The sequence below is a fragment of the Panicum virgatum genome, chromosome 4K, assembly GCF_016808335.1.
Source record: "Panicum virgatum strain AP13 chromosome 4K, P.virgatum_v5, whole genome shotgun sequence".
NCBI lineage: Eukaryota > Viridiplantae > Streptophyta > Magnoliopsida > Poales > Poaceae > Panicum > Panicum virgatum.
Genome location: NC_053139.1, coordinates 21,235,392 through 21,254,181, shown reverse-complemented (window position 1 = coordinate 21,254,181; position 18,790 = coordinate 21,235,392). Strand labels below are relative to the sequence as shown.

Sequence of the window (18,790 nt, the reverse complement as noted above, 5' to 3'; positions counted from 1 at the left end):
CATAACTCACTCATCCGGACTCCAAATTGGACGTTCTATATATGCATTTCGATCGTCTCGACGAGATCTACGCAATGGTCTAGTCCATTTGGAAATTTGACAAACTTATCTAGACCGGTCAGACCAGTTTAGAAGAGAGGTCTGACCGGTCTGTCCAGATTGTCCAGAAAACCTGAATCGTGCCAATTTTAGGTGTCAACACAGAACAAATATGTTGCAAATATTCAGAGATGTTTGTAAATTGATCAGGTTCCCATTGGCAAATATTCAGAGATGTTGAAAAAAGTGAATATTTTTCTTATACATTACAAAAGTTCAAAAAGGCTATTACTTGTCATTTAAAATTACTCTTACAAAACTAATAGCTTTTAAATTATTTTTTGATATAACTTTGGGGAATGGTTACTCCGTTGTAGTAGTAATTCTCCATATAAAGAAGGTGTAAGGATCACCGGGGTGTCTGACCCTAGAGGGGGAGGGGGTGAATAGGGTCGCTAATCGCTTTTTAACCTAGGGCTCAATCTATTTGCACAAGATAAACCTAACACGTCCTACACATGCTAGTTATGACTAAGGTTTATCTATGCTACTCTCTACTTACCCCTTAAAAGACTTGCAACCTATAGCCAATCCTAATCAAACTAACTAGGAAAGTAAAGGCACACAAGATAGAGTAAATGCGGAAACGTAATACGGTAAGTAAAGAGGTAAGTGTAAGAGGGATGCAAACTCCCGAGTAGACACGGTCATGTAACGTGGTTCGGCACAAACGCCTACGTCCACAGGACACCGATGCTCTTTCGATCACCGTCTTGCACTATGCCACCAAGGCGATGCCGGCAAGCAAAGGCAAGTGCCCACAAGACACCGAGTCTCGTGCACCGCCACCGTCTCTCTCGGTCACCCGGCCGAAATCCACTACGGAGCTTCTCCACCAAGGAGGGGGTCTCCTCTTCCCCCGCACAAAGTGTCGTTGCCACTCCACACCAAGTCGGAGGGTCACATGACGGATCACAAGTTGCTTGCCGCAGCAAGGCTTCTCTCAAGGGAGCTCTTGCAAGAACTAATCTTTATTACAAGCACTAAGCACTCTCACAAGTGTGCTCAAGCCTATATGATGTACAATGAATCTCTATGGTGGTTGGAGATATTCTTCAGGTGTAGTATGCTTCCTTAGTCTCCAGCACCCTCAAATGAGCTGTGGAGTGGCATATATATAGCCCACACACCCCAAACTAGCCGTTGGAAAAAGGCTGACAAAAAGTGCTATCACCGGTTAAATCGATGCTCCCATTTTTGTCATCACCGGTTTAACCGGTGAGTGCATTTTCCAACTAGCCGTTATACTTCAACGGCTACCTCAATCGACCGACGTAATCAACCGGTGAATGTAATATAAACGTCGGTTCAACCGGTGAGTGTAACTTCTTCACCTTCCATGGAAAACCATCCTTCTGGACAACTGCACCGATGTGTTTGACCGGTGATACATCGGATCAACCGGTGTATGTATTTTTCCTGATCTACATCTGCCAATGCACCGACGTATGTATTTTCTTCAATGTCGGTTTAACCGGTGAGTGTATCTTCAGTTTCCAGCTTCTGGACAATTACACCGGCGTGTGTCTTTTCCTTATCATCGGTTCAACCGGTGTATTGAATTTCTTCACGGTCTCTTCGATTCTTGTCTTTGTCATCACTTGAACCTAAAAGCCTGAGAATGGTCATCTTAACAATCATATTAGTCCAACTGTTGTGTTGTCTATATCAATCACCAAAACATTATATTGAAATATGGCATGAGGCCATTTTCGCTACAGAAGGAATCTGCCACATACATGAGGAATAATCTTTTATATACCAAAGGAGTAATAATGCTATGATGGAACCAATAATTTTTTTGTGATTGTGTTTACATTGTCAAACATAGTAATTGGTCATAGACACAATGAGTAATCACCAGATACGAAAGAAGTAATCTTTGTAGAACAATATGAATAACACTCCAAGACCAGACGGAGTAATCTTGTAAAACATGGAATATTTTCCATAGTTGTGTTTATGCCGACAACCGGAGTAATTGGTAAAATACACAGGAAATATTCTTTTATGGACCAAAGGAGTAATGGTTAAAGAATGAATTGTGTTTGCATATACGAACAGAGTAATAAGGAGTAATCTTTTATAAAGCAAAGGAGTAATCTTTATAGAGCAAGCAATAGTTGTTAATAATTGTAACTATCTAAGCTACTATTCTCTTTTCGGTTTTACATATTTTCAACCTTGCAGCATGTGAAGTAATTTTAAATTTTTGGGAGCAGTAATTCTACATTATAAAATAACAATTGTGAGATTTTGAACAGCTAAAATAGATCCTATCATTTTTTAAACAATATATCATTTCTTTCTTGCATACAAAGTTAATATTCTCGCATGCCTGCGTCTTGCAACCATTAATAATATTCCATCAACAAAAAGTTACTGTTTAGGAACCATTTAATTTTTTACATGTATAAAAAAATTACTCCTCTCTCGTATTGGAGGAGGCAAGACCGTAGGCTCTTTTGTTCGCTCTCCTTATCTACGGAAGTAATTAGTTGGAGCAAAGTATACGAAAATTACTCTTCTCTCGCTTATACCAAATTAGTGGAGGCAGGACTGTTAGGTTCCAGCTGTCACCATCATTATCTCCATAAGTAATTAATTGGAGCAAATCAAGCAGAGTCGCCTGTCTTCATTCCTTGCAAGCGCTAATTCACTAAGACAGGCATGCCATCAATCCACGGATATCGTTTTCCCAAAAACTAATGGCGTAAATTGCTCTTCCAAGTGTTCGTTGTAGGCATGCAAGTTTAAATAGACTCCTAAAATCACTGCAATTTTACATTAATTGATATACAATGGAGTTTCGATGCATGTCGCATGGGCTGCATGCTCCAGATTTCGCATGCTTTGTGATATCTTAAACTGCAGGAGACGATCATACTACTAATCTTAAAATTACTTCTAGAATCATACTACCAATATTTACTTTTTTTGCGGCCCCTGTTTTTATGGCTAACTGGACTCGTCAGATCTCTGGCCATAACATGTAATGTGCAACTCGTCGAGGCTGCGTCCATAAAGCCTTGCCGGGAGCGCCGAGTATTATTTTTCTTTCACTGCGCTTAGCCATCGAAACACTACTTTTTATTTTCATACACTCTAATTTATACTTCAACAGTATATGGGCAAGGCAGCACATAATACACACATGACTGGAACAACATATTTTTTTGATGCCACGACCCACGTAACTATAACCTAGCTTTTTACTTATACAGATTCCAGTTTATACTCCATCAGCACATTTACATCAAAAACAGAAAGCAATGACACGCTCATGGCGCCCTTTTCACTGGTCAACCAATACTCAAAAAACATGCAAGACATTCAAACTGTATTAAATAGTCCAGGCCCACGTCAAACCAAAAGATTTTGACCAGGCCCATGGCAAACTACATTAAAAGCAAACGAAACACTAAATTTTTACTACCAACTCAAGAACGCACCGTAATTTCCTACCGCTGGAGGCCAGGCGGCGCTCCGCCGTGGGTGTTGAATAATTATTCAACTCGCTAGGTGTTGAATAAACCGGTATATATATATATACACACACTCCGTGGCCGGCCATAGAATAACTTATTTTGTGTCCAGGTCAATTGATTCACCAACCAAGCGCACCTTGCTCCAGAATCACGGATCAACTGCGCTTACTTAAGCGGGCCACGCGATAGCGTGGTGGTAACGCTTCCGGTCTGGGAGCTGCCGACCAGGGATCGATTCCTGGTTCCGCACCTGGGACCGAGCTGTGGGAGCTCGGTAGATTGCCTGGCTGGGGCTTGGCAGCCACCTGCGGTTGGACGCGGGGGCCGCTCCTCTCTCTTAAATGACGGGCCAGTGCTCCCGGCCGCTTTCCAAAAAAAAAAACTGCGCTTACTTAATGCCTTAATGGTCGCTGGTCCTCTCGAGGTGACGATAATTCCGTCTGGCACGGTTCTCGATCCAGCCCAGCAAGCCGCTAATATCAGCACCAAATCACCGTTTGGCAAGCTACCATCCAGGTCTGCATGCAAGTGTACCATATAGGGTTACGAGAATACAAGTGTATGCATTACGAGAATAAGGAGCCGATCGTGTCAGTATAGGAGAAATTAAGAACGAGTAACTAGATGTAATAGTAGGGCACGGTAACAAAAAAATAGTTACGATAATGCAAACGACTCAACATGATGATGTTTAGGATGGATAATTATTACCATAATTAGACGTAAACCTGTTTGCATAAACCGGTTACTATATATAATGATGAGACATATTTACCATGAAATAGGTATATGATAGTTCGAATTACTATATATAATGATGAGACATATTTACCATGAAATAGGTATATGATAGTTCGAACGGTTGAGCCACTATCATTTTAGCTGATAGTTACCACAATTTGACGCCAAGCCATTCTGGGGAACAAACACTTTAATCATCAGGAGACTAAATTTATCATGAAAATACGTACGACAATTTTGATGGATTAGCATGATGATTATAGGATGGGTAGTTACCATAATTTTGTGAAAAGTCTTTGGATGAAACAATTATCGTGAAGCAATCACAACAAAATGATCTACGGCAATGGTGTGATGATGAAGTTAATGTACAAATACAACGATACTTTCACTTCTGTACCATATTTATATAATGAGTTACGACAATGGGGGGAGAGAGAAAGCCATATATAGTAACTTGATCGTGTCACTTCGGTAATTGCGTAATGTCATGTATGTAAGTTCTCGTGAAAGATTAACCATAGATAAGGGCATAAAAATTGGATCTGTACCATTAAAAGATCCAAAAGTTAGATATATATCATCGTGACCCACATGTCATTGACTCATGTGAGCCCCACGTGTCAGTGAGATAACGATGATATATATCTAACTTTGAGATCTTTTAGTGCTTCAGATCTAAATTAATCAAATAGAAGAAGTATAAAATCTAGTAACTTGACCTAGGCCCTTGTGGTAAATGAATTGCTTATTGCTTTACAAATTGTTTAACTTTTCACTACAACACATGTGGGCTTCTGTGACGAAAACCTCGTGACATCGGAGCTATTCGTGGTTAAGGTACTGCTTTTGTGATGTTTTTTATTGGACACTATGGCTTAGTGACAAAAAGAATGTGTTCGTCACTAAGACCAACTAGAAAATCGTCATAAACGAATACAACTCTACATCACGACGAATCTCATTTCGTCGTAAAAGTTAGCTAACAAGTGTCACAAAGTTTATGACAAAATAGCAATATTGATTCATCATAAAAAATATTTTTTTTTGAGATAGCAGCGGCATAACAAAGACATTGACTAAAATTTGGAGGAAAAACAAAATGTTTCAGAAAAGCTATCAGCGTGTATAAACTCACCACGCCAATTTCTTCCCCAAAGACAGGGATAACGCCCGACGTATTGCGCGATAGGGCAGTGCGCTACTCCTCCCCTCCCTTTCAGATTTAGCGTACGTCTTCTACTTGTACTAATAAATATTGCTTTCAAGCAACAGTATGTGAGTATGTGAGGGAACCATCCAGATTCCATTTTTTAATATGCAGCTTATTCAAAAAAAGATTTTATCTCTTTCATAAGATATCTGTTTTAAATATCGACTGCACCGTTGTGTTTTACGTGATGAGACGAACAAAACTAGATCCCACTTGCATATATTTTTAAAACGTTTTGCACTAGTAGCAAGTTACTATTTGTTACACACATAAGTTGCCACAAAAAACAAAAGGTATCACATATAAATTGCCGTAAGAAATATTTATAAATTATTATAGAAGAAAGTTGTCACAAAGGATAATCTGTTATACACATGAGTTGTCACACATATAAGATTTAAGTTACTATAAGTAAAATCTAGCATACACTCATACACATAAAGTTGACACAAAACAAAAGTTGTTCTACACACAAAGTTATCAGCACAGCAAGTCGATGCATATAAATTGCCAGAGAAAGAAAACAAGTCATTATATAAATTGCCACATAAAAGAAGTACGGGCCACAAGAGCGAGTTCGAATCAAATCAAGATCACTTGTAGATATGAGATTGATCTCAAAGTAGAAGGCCATAAGGAATGAAGGGTCATTGGAGGGAGGTTGAGGGTCATGTGAGGTTGTATAGAGGCACTGGGCGTGGTGATGCACATAAGTTGCCACTGTATACATCTTAGCAACTTATATATGTATATTGTAGCAACTTTTCAATAATTTTCGAGTTTAAATTTACACATAAGTTGGTATTAGTACAAAACATCGTCAAAATATATACAAGTGGGGTCTAGTTTTGTTCGTCTTGTCGTCTAGAACACAACAGTGCAATCGGTTGTCAAAACAGAAATTGTATGGAGGAGATAAAATATTTTTTAGCCTAGAATCTTTTATATTTAATAGGCTCTGGAGAATATGCAGATGGTGGTCCTATTAGGAGGATGGATGTAGGCCATAATCAGACCGTAATGCTTTTTAACAGACCATGTGGGTCGTGCAGTCGTATTATACCAGAGGCCGTAATGCTTTTAACAGGTCATGCAGGTCGCGCAGTCTTAGGGCAGTCCCAATGCAGACTCCACTCGTAGAGTCTAAGCCTCAAAGACTCTATCATAAGAAACTATATTTCCCAATGCAAAGTGTGTTACTTTGGTTTATATGGCCTACTTGTTTCTCTCACATTTATTTTTGATTTGTGTGAAGACTTGGAGTCTAAATAAGACTTAGAGTCTTGGTTTTTCTCCCTCTCTCTTCAATAAATATACTGCCACATCAGCAAAACACAATAAATAGGAGGCTTAAACTCTACGAGTGCACTGGGACTGCTCTTATTATACCACGACGGGCCGGCGGTTAGACTTTTCCTTCCCCAAAACCTTAACGCCATTCCCCCTCCTAGGGTTGAAAATGGGACGGGAAAATCCCGTCCCGACCGGCTCCGTTTACCATTTAAACCGACCGTAAACTGTTTCCGTGGAAAAAAAATAGGAAAATGGGAAAACAAAACGGAAAAACGGGTGGGAACGGGAACGGTTGGGGTGTTTTCCCGACCGTTTTCACGGTTCCCGTTTTCAGTCGGGAAAATTCCCGCGGGAATTCCCTTATTTGTCATAGTCGGCTGTGTTATCTGTATTGGAAACGTGAATTGTTGTTTGCATGTGTTACAACGTGAATTGTGAATTCGTGATTCACTTTACCCGTGTTTCTTAGTTATACGAGTCTTGTTTCCATGTTATTTATGCATAGTTGTAATTATTTTATCGAGTTAAATGTTTGAAGTGGTTGTATGTATTTTCCCGTTTTGAGTTATCGATTCCCGATCATAATCGGCATGCTCCCTACCGATTGCTTCCATTTCCGATATCCCGTAATATCAATTTTGTTTTTCCGTCCGATTTTTCTGTTCTCATTTCTGTTCCCGACAAAAAATACAGTTGCGGAAATGGTTAAGGATTTTCCCCCACCGTTCCCGACCGTTTTCATCCCTACCCCCTCCTGTCCTCGGCCGCAGCCACTGAGTCGCCTCCTGCCTCCACCCTTCCCCCTCGTGTGCCGCCTCTATCCTGCCTCTGCACCTCCGCCGCCACCCTTCCCGTCCACCACTCTGCTCCTTGACCATCCCCTCGCCGACCCCGACCCTCCCCTCGCCAACCACCACGATGCCTCCTGGTTGTAAGCGGGGAACAGGCAAGGCCCAAGCAGCAGGTAAATCCATATCCCGCGCCACTTCGATTTGTTCTGGATTCGAGGATTAATTGTTGCTAGGGCTTGCTGGTTCGGGGTTAGTTGGGGAAACGGATGCTAAGGCTTGCTGTTTTGGGGATTAATTGGGGGAAACAGATGCTAGGGTTTGCTGGTTCCAGGATCAGTTGGGGGTGGGGATGTTAGGGCTTGCTGCTTCAGGGATTAGTTGGGGGAATAGATGCTAAGGCTCGCTGGTTCTGGGATTAGTTGAAGCGAATTAATTGGGGGATGCTATGTGTATTAGTACCAATTTGTTCTTATGTCCAATCTGGGCATACTAGTTCAGTTGATTTACTTTGCTCAAACAATTTACTTTGCTTTCCCCAGTTCAGTTGATTTAGACTCCGAGAACTACCACCCCTGTTTGCAACCACAATTGGGCACTTTTTGTTTGTTTTTTCCATGCTGTCTCGTGTCTCCAGAGACCCTTGTTTAGATAAAGGTTGTGCGGAGTCATGGACCATAACAGAGCAGTTGTTAGTTGCAGCAAGCTTCTTTGCTGAAATTGTGGTAGTGGCAGCCGATTGCATTCTGATATGTTATGACTTAGTATGAATTAGGCACAATCAGTACTTGTTGGAAGAAACAATAACTCGAATGGCATGTTCATTCCGACTGTCTTGTCCCAGCAGTTATTTTCTATTGATCCTAGAGGTTTAGCTGCTATGATTTTGGAGCATTATTTGAAGGAAAAAATATTCTTTGGTTCATTATGCATCAGATTTCTGCACAGATTATCATGTTTGTAAAATGAATCTCCAGATACATGTTTTTTGCAGTCTTCGAGTATTGTAGTGTTGCTGGCAAAGGCAAACACCTGAATTTAGGTATGTTTGATCTGGTTTTCTTTGCTGGTGAACAAATGTGTGATTTTTGGTATTCCTACTCAGAAGTCAGAACATTGCTCTAGTTTAGAAATTTGGCATGTCTTGCAATGGAGTACACTAACTAATGTTTCTATAATATTTGCTACCTTGATAAGATGCTAAATTATAATTTTTCTATGGTAGGAACGATGAGCATTGAAACAACCAAAAAGACCTACTATGGCCTGCTGATACAAACTAATAGCTCTTCTGATGGAAGTGCGCAACTGGACATGAAGTGATGTGGTGTGAAGAGCTACTGTGTTGTTCCATGTACATGTGTGATATGTTTAATGTGATTTGACAATGGATGCGTACATTTTGATTTTTGAAATCGTTTCAATATATGCTTTGGGCTTATGGTCCGCCACAATGGTCTTCATCCACATTTGTCTGGGTTGTAATGCAAATGTAGAATTGGGCCTTTTTGGCAATTGAATATTTTGTGACGAATCAAATTGTCACAATGGGCTTGCCACATCAGATCCTGATCATCGCCATGTCACCCAGCTTGAAGAATTTATGACGTTTTCTATCCTATATGGAACCTATACAATTATCCACATCTAAGGTTTTGTGACATTTTTTGGTATTAGTAGTGATGAAAAATGTGCGTCATAAAACAGTGACGATAGATGAATCGTCATGAGAATTTATGACAAAAAAACTAGTTTTCATCATAGAATATCTTATATGACATGGTATAGGCGACGAATGTGTATTTTCATCAGGTAAGTGTCACAGATTATGAACCGTGACGAAAAACTTAGCTTTAGTGACATAAATGAAATGTCACAGAAGACTACATGTGTTGTAGTGTTTGAAATAAAATTAGACAGCCAACCTAGTTTTTTATTCTCCTAATCGACATTCTACACGTATGTGTAAACAAAAGTGCATTCCGGTGTATGGTAACCTGCATGTACTCTGCACATGCATGTATTCTGGACGGATCGTTATGCAATAATGCTCCCAGCTCCTTCCTGTTTGGCGCTGAGCCGCTGATTACGTCGTGAACTAATGACCGTCTACTCTACCATTCGTCCGTTCGACTGTTCGACTGGCTCGGTGGCCTTGCCTACGGGCCGGACTAGCAGGCGGTCAATTAGTATGCGCCAGGTGGCCTGGCTATAGAATAAGTTATTCTATGGTCAGGGCTAATCTCTACTCTAGGTATGGAATAGTTATTACATACCCGAGCCAACCTCCGCCTGGTGCGAGCGCCCCCTCCCTCCCGTGGCCGAGCTACCCTCCCATGCACGCGGGGTCTCTCGATTTTTTTTTCCCACACGGTCCGTTCTTCCGGTTTTCTCCGCATGCTGAACATGGCTGGCGGTTTTCTTATTGACATGCTAGTGCTATAGTTGCCGTAAAGAAAAAACAGCCCACCTAGTTCCGTGTCAAGCTCGGTTTGTACATGACCAAAAAAAAAGGGCTTGCAGCATGTTCGTTCAAGACAGCAAGATCACAGAATGGTTGCAATTGGCTGTGGTCCAAATGCCTTTCGTGGATTGAAGCCTTGTGATCGTCATAAATACTAGCAAGCAAACTAGTAAAATGTGCAAATTTTGGTCCATAGAACATGCATTGTTTTTTGTTTGCCAATACTGCATGACAAAACTGCAGAATTTGCAAATTTCTCTACATAAAGCATTCAATAATTAGGTTTGCAAATATTTCTAACCATGAACCTAAATACTATGAATTTCGCTCCAAACTACCAAATGCTCCCATTATTGAGAAATTTCACACCAAAACTTCAAATGTTTACACTCTGAAACTAAAATAAAATTCTAACGCCAGCTCCATAGGCCACCTCCGAGCGCATCCCAAAGCTCTTGTATATCTAGTGACCGACAAAAACTTCGATTATGAGCAATCTAGCATAGAGTTGCACCCTTTTCAGAAATACATCTATATGCAAAATCAATTATTTGCAGCCTTTGATTGCAAATTCTATCATGTCTTGCCGGAAAAAAAAACTAGTCAAGCTTCCACATCATTCTGCAAGAACATATAGCTATCATTAGTACTAGTTTATTAGTTGAGAACAACAATAGAAAAATGAAACATTCTATCAGATGAATTATGAATCAAATATTCTTCCCACTTTCAGGCCATCATATCATGAAAAAATCAGTATGGTGGGAGAGGCGATCCCCAGATAGTTGTACATGATGGCATCCTATAATGAGAACAGTGAAATGTTCGTATCTGGGGTAAATTTTAATCACATGCTACCAAGCACATATCTCTTTGTTATAAATTTCAGATACCAACTTCCATTATATTGGTTAACAAATGAACATAATGAGTACATGAAAAATATGATGTCACCTTGACCAGTATGATGTAGCATAGATCTGGACATGGAATTATTGATTTATATTAGCAGAATGATAAATTGAGAGGACCTTGACAACAAACATGAAGGGATATTTTCATCATTATGCCATCTGAAATTTAATCCCATTAAAGCAGAATAAATTGGGAGAAATAAAATAGTAAACTGACATAAAAAGGGACTAAAGAGAAAGATGTTCTAAAAAGCATCCTGATCCTGAAGATGAATGGGTGGATTTGTCGTAGGTAGGAAGGAGAGAGACTGTTGGTCAAATATTTTGCTCGGATAAAACAAAAAAAATGAAATTTACTACACAGCAGCAAAGGACTGAACATTCTTTCTCCATATCGCTATGATCAGTGCTAAGGAGTGCATCATTTCTGCACATTCTTTCTCCATATTGCACATAATAATGAACTCTGGAAGACATTTTTACTAGAATAGAGTGACAGTCCTAGCTAAAGAAACCCTCCTTCACTAGCCAACACATAAGGATAATAAATCCTGTTACTATACATTTTTCCTACTGACAAAAGACTTGTTTAATATAAAACCACTGAAAGTGTAAATCGATCAACAAATAATAAAGTGACCAATTACCAAGAGATGGGAGCTAGCTCACCTAACTTGCCTGAGGCTGAGCTTCCAAGGAGCCAGCTCCATGAGCACCTGGTGTTCCTGGACAAAAGGAGGTTGAATGTTATGACTAAAGTTCAATATGTTGGGAAACTTAAAAAGTTCATATACTGACAAGATTCTAGAAAACTAACCATAGGCTAGCTCATAGCATTTGGCAACCATGGAATCGACACTCCGATCCACCCTTTACTGCATAATTTCAAATAGTAATCAATAAAAGGTTATTAATCCCAAGAGGACCCATCTCATGGAAGAGCCAAGACAAAGAAACTCTAGATTGTGAAAAAATATACAAAACCTGGATATGGCTCAAATAGAAAATGATTTGTTTAAATAGTAAAGTTATTAATGCACTCAAATTTGAATGACATGTGGATATGCCTAATATAATGAACCGGTTGTCATGACACATTCACTAAAAAAAGGTTAATTAGTATAAGGTCATTTGCCTGAAATTGCTTCTAGCTGACAGCATTGTTACTGTCAGAGTCCTTATTAAAAGCACGAAATAAGGCATATGAAACAGTATTCAATGGTACTAGGTGCAGATAGGAAAAAAACATTACAGGGAACACCGTAACACCTACTCTTGATCACCAGGAATATAAGAACCACAGAAATAGTAGGAAGCTAGAGAGCTCACAACCACAAGATACAGTAATAATTTGACAATTGTCCACAAAAATAAATTGAACTAATAATCAACAAAATCTGCAAAATCTTCCTAATAATTTGCTTGTTGATCGAGTGATCATAACTTTAGCAAAAGGATTATCACAGTTATCTACAACCAACGACAGAAGTTGAAATCAGGATATTAATAAGCCAAATTAAAAGCTCACCACCCGAACACATGCACCAGTGAAGTTTCACACAATGAATACGATGCTAGTGGACAGTAGAAGAAAGAACAAACGGACAATGCACCTGAAAAGAGAGGCTGCCACACTTTCTCCTCTCTACTGTACACATCGTTGCACATTTGCTCATTGCTACTAGCTTGTTGGTAAAAGATGAGCATCGCAACAGGATTGATGCCACCACCATGCAGTGAGACCAACTCACCGAGTCAGGAACGACATTTCTGAAAGAATAATTTTATGGTGAACAGTGATGCAAATTGTCCATTGCTCTAAACAATCAACAATTTAAACAGGTCAACCTTTAAAAAGAGTGCTTAGACAAAGAAAGATAATTTCTTAGACTATCAAAAACGATAGTGCTACCTATCATATGAACATTCTGATCGTATAGCTACTCGCATCACATAATAGCTAAAACTTTAAAAAACATGTTCTAATATAGCTAGTGGTTTACCTGATGCTTGCGGATTGGGCGCGAGTCCGGATGAGATGCTCCCAGATGCCGGCTGCTGGTATCTACCACCTCATGGTCTGCCAGTGGCCATTAGTGATGTCCCCATGGATGTCCGAGAACCCTGCCACCTTCCTGCCTTCCGTGATCCTTTAGCATTCATTCATCTGTAAGAATATTGGGTGTGCAGATTTTCTTTCCCTGCAGCCAACATTTATGCTTGAATTAAGGAGACTGACCGCCAACATTTATGCTTGAATTAAGGAGACTGACCTTGGTTTAAATCGCGATGCGGAAGTTGCAGACCTGATTACTATATACATCTGCATCCTCACGCACGAGCAGGGCTGCAAGGGAGCAAATTGAACTCAAACTAGATCGCTCAATCAGGAAATAGATCAATCAGTTTAAAGAACACTAGTTGATGGACGAGATGAGATTTATACATAGTAGCTGATGAGGGTAGTCTCCGCCACCGAGAGTGAGAGAAGCCATTTACCAAGGGATGTTTACTCATCAATCCTGGAGGCCTAAATCTGTCACAGCCGCACCAACACTTGCCGATGTATTTGGCCCAGATCTGCCACTAGCAAGTCCTCACCGCCCTTCTTCCTCCCGAATCGCCCCCAAGCCGAATCACCGCCCGGTCTTCAACACCTCGAGTGGCAGCTACATGAGGAGGGTGGTGCGGCGCTGGGATTGGCGGCGCGTCTGGTGCGAGGTTCGCCGGCGGGATTGGGGGCGCGTCTGGGGGAGGAGGGAGCAGCGAGGCACGGGGATCGGGGGTGCAGCTGGGGGAGGGCGAGGCGGCGACAGGGATCCCGGATCCGAGCGGGGCAGTTGTGGTCATGCGACCGGACGGGGGGGGGGGGGGGGGCGACCTGGCGTCGTGGGTTCCGCGGGGGGGGGGGGGGTCGGACGCGGATGACCGGGTGCGCAGGGATGTTCGGGTATGGAATTAGCTATTCCATACCCAGGGTACTCAATAAACCTACTATATATATATATATATATATATATATATATATATATATATATATATATATATATATATATATATATATATATATATTAGAGCCCAAGACTTTCAATAAAAAACGGAAGTCCCGGCCAATCACTCCACGCGCACCCAATCTCTGCCTGCGCGCGCTAGTCCTGCACCAGGTTGCATGCGCTGGTTCCCCCCTCCACCACGTGCCCAACCAGAGGAGAAAGAGGTTGGATTGCATGCAAAACTGATTTTGTTTTCTCGCGATAACTTTTCACTCAAATATCTAGTTCGCAAAAGGATTTCACCACTAGATTACAGGCATTTTTTGCATCATATGAGATCTATTTTGAATATTTTTTTGAAATTTTTTGAAATTTGAATTTAGGCATCATAGAAACCCATATTTATAGTCGTAGATGCATCTGTCCTGGAAACATGCATGGCATAGACATGTATGTGTGCAGTCATAGAAACATACGTGCAGAGCATAGAATTCCCTCTGGAATTTGAAATTTGAACTATAGAAACAAATATCTAGCATGTCATAGAAATCTGTACATCCATGCATAGAATCGCATATAACAGCTAGGGGGATGGGGAAATTTAAATTTTGAATCTAATTGGCTCATATGGATAGAAGCACATAAACATAGGGATGCGGGCATAGAATCTGTTCGAGCATAGAAATATATGGGCACGAGCATAGAAACATACAGACATGAGCATCGAAAATGTTTCGAGAATAGAAGCAAACTGACATGAGCATAGAAACGTAGATAGACATGGATAGAATATGTTCGAGCATAAAAACATACGGACATGAGCATACATACTGTAGTTTCTTCACCCGAGGATCCAACTCACAAACGGTTTTTGTCATAAGATCTGTAAGATTTTTATGCACAATTTGAGATCCATTAATTTTTTAAATATTTTTAATTCGTAAATTTACACTTTTAAAGTGACAGTCCTATGATTCAATATGATAATTTTTTTGAGCATAGAAACATACAAAAGCGAGCATAGAAAAGTATGAACACGAGCATAGAAATGTTGAACCATTATTGTTTTTTTCCAAATTTGAACATTGGATACAATTGATTCATGGCCAAGTTTCATCGTGCATAGAAATCTATGAATGTAAGCATAGAAACCAATTTGTGCATAGAAACACACAAACACAAGCATAGAATTATTCAGTTGCTATTGTTTTCTTTTAAACCTTTAAAATTTGAATACAATCGACTTGTGTGATCTAGTTTGGCCAGTTCATATATGTCTATGCTCGTGTCCCTATATTTGTACGCTCGTGTCCGTATGTTTCTATGATGGAGATATTTTCTATTCGCATGTCCTAATATTTCTATGCTCATCTAAACCAATTAGATAGATGCATCAGGATTCAGGAAGTATCTATGCTCAAGCGCACACGTATATACGACTAAAAACCAAATAGCATAGAAACAATGGATGAGCATAGAAACATTTATATCCGACCAAATTAGATCTGATTTACAAACACTCATCCTCCCCCTGCTTGTCGGATGAGCATAAAAACATTTATATAGTGGCATAGAAACATGTCAGCTATGCAAAAAATCCATGGTTTGGGCTTGTAATGTGAGGATCCTCAGAATCTTTGCCGGCACGGTGGCCGCACACCGCTTCGTCGCCCATGTGGTGCCGCCCATAGGGGTCCACCGGCCGTGCCGACACCTCCTCGCCTGCTCGGCGCAGCCCGCACGGAGCTCCACTACCGGCACGGCATGCGGCCACCTCCTCGCCTGCTCGGCTCAGGCCGCAGGGAGCCACCACGCCGGCACCTCCTCGCCTGCTTGGTGCCGCGCAGCAGGAGGGTGACACTGCCCGTTGGGGGCCCTAGCCACCTCCTTGCCCGCTCAGCTCAGGCCGCATGGTGCTGCCACCGCCACCGGGGCCCGGAGGCTGTATCACGCTACCGGGGCCAGGGGCCCGTCTAGCGCCGCTTCGGGGGCAGGTGTTCATGGTCACTAATGACCAATTTTGACCGTCAACTCCTGCACAAAAGGGAACCAAAATATGGAATAAATGCTAGGATAGATTTATTTACTAACGAATTCCATAGATGATGTTCTATAATGTGTATAAGTGATTCCTAGCTGATTTTGCAGTATAATGGTGTGGTTTGATCCAAGACACGATGTTCCAGTGAATCAGAACGCGACACGTGTCAGAATATGGAGTAATGGGCCCACCAGAGCAAGAAACCAACAATATAAAAGCTAATACCCATGCCAATGACAAGTGGGTCTAGGAAAGAACCCATGGACTAAAAGGGAAGGTCGGTGGGCCCACTGGGAGGCCGGCCGACCTGCCTGGTCGGCCGAACTGCCCGTGGGCCTCACCGACTTAAGATGGACACGTGGAGAAAGCTTATTGGATGAGTATGTCGGTTTGCCAAGGATCAGCTGAAGATGACGCCTCTCTTGGCCGTGGCTCCCTCCTATAAATATAGAGGGGGGGGGGGTAGAGAAATGGAACACACAGACAACACACCCTCTCAACTCACCTTTCTCCCTTGGAGCTTGAGGCCTTCATCCTAGATGCTTAGGTAGACTAGGAGGTGTAGAAGAAGAGGAGGAGAGTGAGGAGTCGGGGGAAGTGCCGGGCCTGTCGGCACTCTTCTCTGCTTGTACCTCAACGGATGCTTATTCGGTTGTAAGTGTTCGAGACCTTCTTTGATTGTTTATTTAGAATTGGAGTTTAGATCGCAAGTTATCATCTCTGCCTTATATTAGTTGATGTGTATACTAGCGAGTAGCATTTGATCTTAGCTTAAGACCCCGGATAGAAAAGGGTAGTCTTGGCCAGGGCTAAGGTTAGTAGAGAAAGGCGTAGACGTGGTGTCTATGCTGGACTATACCACTCAGTTGTCTGATAGTCCCACGGTTTGTAGAGGTAGCCGACAGGTGGTGACAGCCCTGTTCAAGCCCTAGTAATCCTTCACGTTCGGATATTGGATAGAGCATTATTACTGGAGCTATTGGCTTGTATAAGCCGGTCGAAACCGGTAGCTCGAAGTATAACGGCGACGTGATCTCTTCTTCTACGCATAGATTCTAGATATAGAAAGTCCTCTCTTCTATCTTTTCCACACCGGCATGTGTGTCCTTGGATGAGCCTGAACCCGTAGATAGCGTACTCACATGCCTCAGTGGATACGATAACCTGGAATACTCTTGGGTGAAAGCTACAGCGGTATCCGTGCGCTTGCGGATTTTATTTGTGACGTTGCAAAATACCAACAAGCTTTCTGGCACTGTTGCTGGGGAACGGTAGCTACATTATCTTTGGACTCAGTCATCCTCGTATCTTCTTTTTTCTTTTTCCTTGATTCTATCTCAACCCCCGCTACCCATGGAGCAGCTATCCCTTTTACAGCTCTCTTCACCCAAGAGCGAGTTCTATGAGCCAGCACCCTCTGCTGACCCAATTCTTTCTACTAGCTATGAACTCGACTCAGGCTATATAGCCTTTGTTCAGGGAAATTCCTTTTCAGGAAGGGATTGTGAAAATCCCTACCATCATCTGCGCGAGTTCGAGCAAGTGTGTTCATGCAAGAAAATCTCGGGCATGACACACGAAACTCTTAAATGGAAGTTGTTTCCTTTTACCCTCTGGAGAGAAGCGAAGCAATGGTACATTCGTGTCGTAGGCTGTGTGAATGGAAGTTGGATTGAACTTCGGGACAGATTCTGTTTTGCGTTCTTCCCGCTTTCATGAATATGTGCCTTACGAATGGAAATTTTAACTTTCTGTCAGAATGATAAGGAATCAATCGGTGTAGCTTGGGCTAGATTTACCTTATTGGTAAAATTAGGCCCAGACTTGTCATTACCCGAGCATTTATTGCTCCAGCATTTTTATGCTGGTCTTGACAAGGAGTCTACACACCATCTTGATCTTACCACTGGAGGATCTTTCGCTCATCTTACCCCAACCGAGAGCAGGGAAGTCCTCGACAAAATCTTGGACAGAACCTCTTTCGTTTGTATCCACGAGCCAGTTCCCACAGAGCCCGAGATGCGTCAAGCGGAACCTTCAAATATCGAATCGGAACCCTCTGAAAGCCAATCAGTAGATTCCATCTATGAGACCGCCCCTGAACATAAATCCGAAACATCGGAGGAGGAAGACCCTCTACCTCCGGAGTTTCTCCGAAGTATCGAGCCGGATGTCTTAGAAGATTTCGGCAACACCTCAAGATACTTCTGCCCGAAGCGACCACCAAGTCCTATCACTCCTACGGATCCCTTAGAGTAGGATTTTCTTCGGGAGATGATTCAAGAGTTGACAAGATTGATCAGCAACGAATGGCTGCAGGAAGGAGAATCATCCTTAACTCCAATCTATCTAAACTCTCCATCCTCATCCTTCCATTGCCGTCTCCAAGATCAAAATGTGGACGCTCTCTATAGTCCCGCTGTCGGAGCTAATCTCATGTCAGATGAGTTTGCCTTAGCCTTTCTGGGCAATTACAAGCTCACTCCGACAGACAGACAGCTCAAGAGACCTTCAGGTTCTCTTACGAGCAGCTAAGGATAATCACCGATGTGCCATTTTGGCACAATGATGTTAAAGTCCGTCTGAACTTCCATATCTTCGAAGATGTCAACTTTGATTTCTTGATAGGACATCCCCTTAAAGCTCTCTTTAAGGATGTTCCTAAAGACGGATGTTTAAACATCAAGTTAGGGAAGGACACTTTCCACATCCCCGTGGATCGAGCATTAACATGCTCAGTGGAAGATCTCCCTATT

The 18,790-nt window shown here is 41.8% G+C and overlaps 2 long non-coding RNA genes across 4 annotated transcripts; one reads left to right on the top strand and one right to left on the bottom strand.

Moving 5' to 3' along the window:
* The first annotated feature begins 7,573 nt into the window (after positions 1-7,573).
* Positions 7,574-9,186, top strand: LOC120703464. Of its 2 annotated transcripts, XR_005686973.1 has the most exons (3): positions 7,578-7,798; positions 8,617-8,664; positions 8,848-9,186. It is a non-coding gene; the product is annotated as an uncharacterized LOC120703464 (long non-coding RNA). The 2 variants fall into 2 exon arrangements; XR_005686974.1 differs by lacking the exon at positions 8,617-8,664 and having other exon boundaries at positions 7,574-7,798.
* A 1,070-nt stretch (positions 9,187-10,256) lies between these two features.
* On the bottom strand, positions 10,257-13,826 carry LOC120703463. Of its 2 annotated transcripts, XR_005686972.1 has the most exons (6): positions 13,447-13,826; positions 13,274-13,347; positions 13,004-13,201; positions 12,614-12,770; positions 11,818-11,875; positions 10,257-11,725 (listed from the first exon to the last, which is right to left on the bottom strand). It is a non-coding gene; the product is annotated as an uncharacterized LOC120703463 (long non-coding RNA). The 2 variants fall into 2 exon arrangements; XR_005686971.1 differs by having other exon boundaries at positions 13,274-13,826.
* Between the last annotated feature and the right edge of the window lie 4,964 nt (positions 13,827-18,790).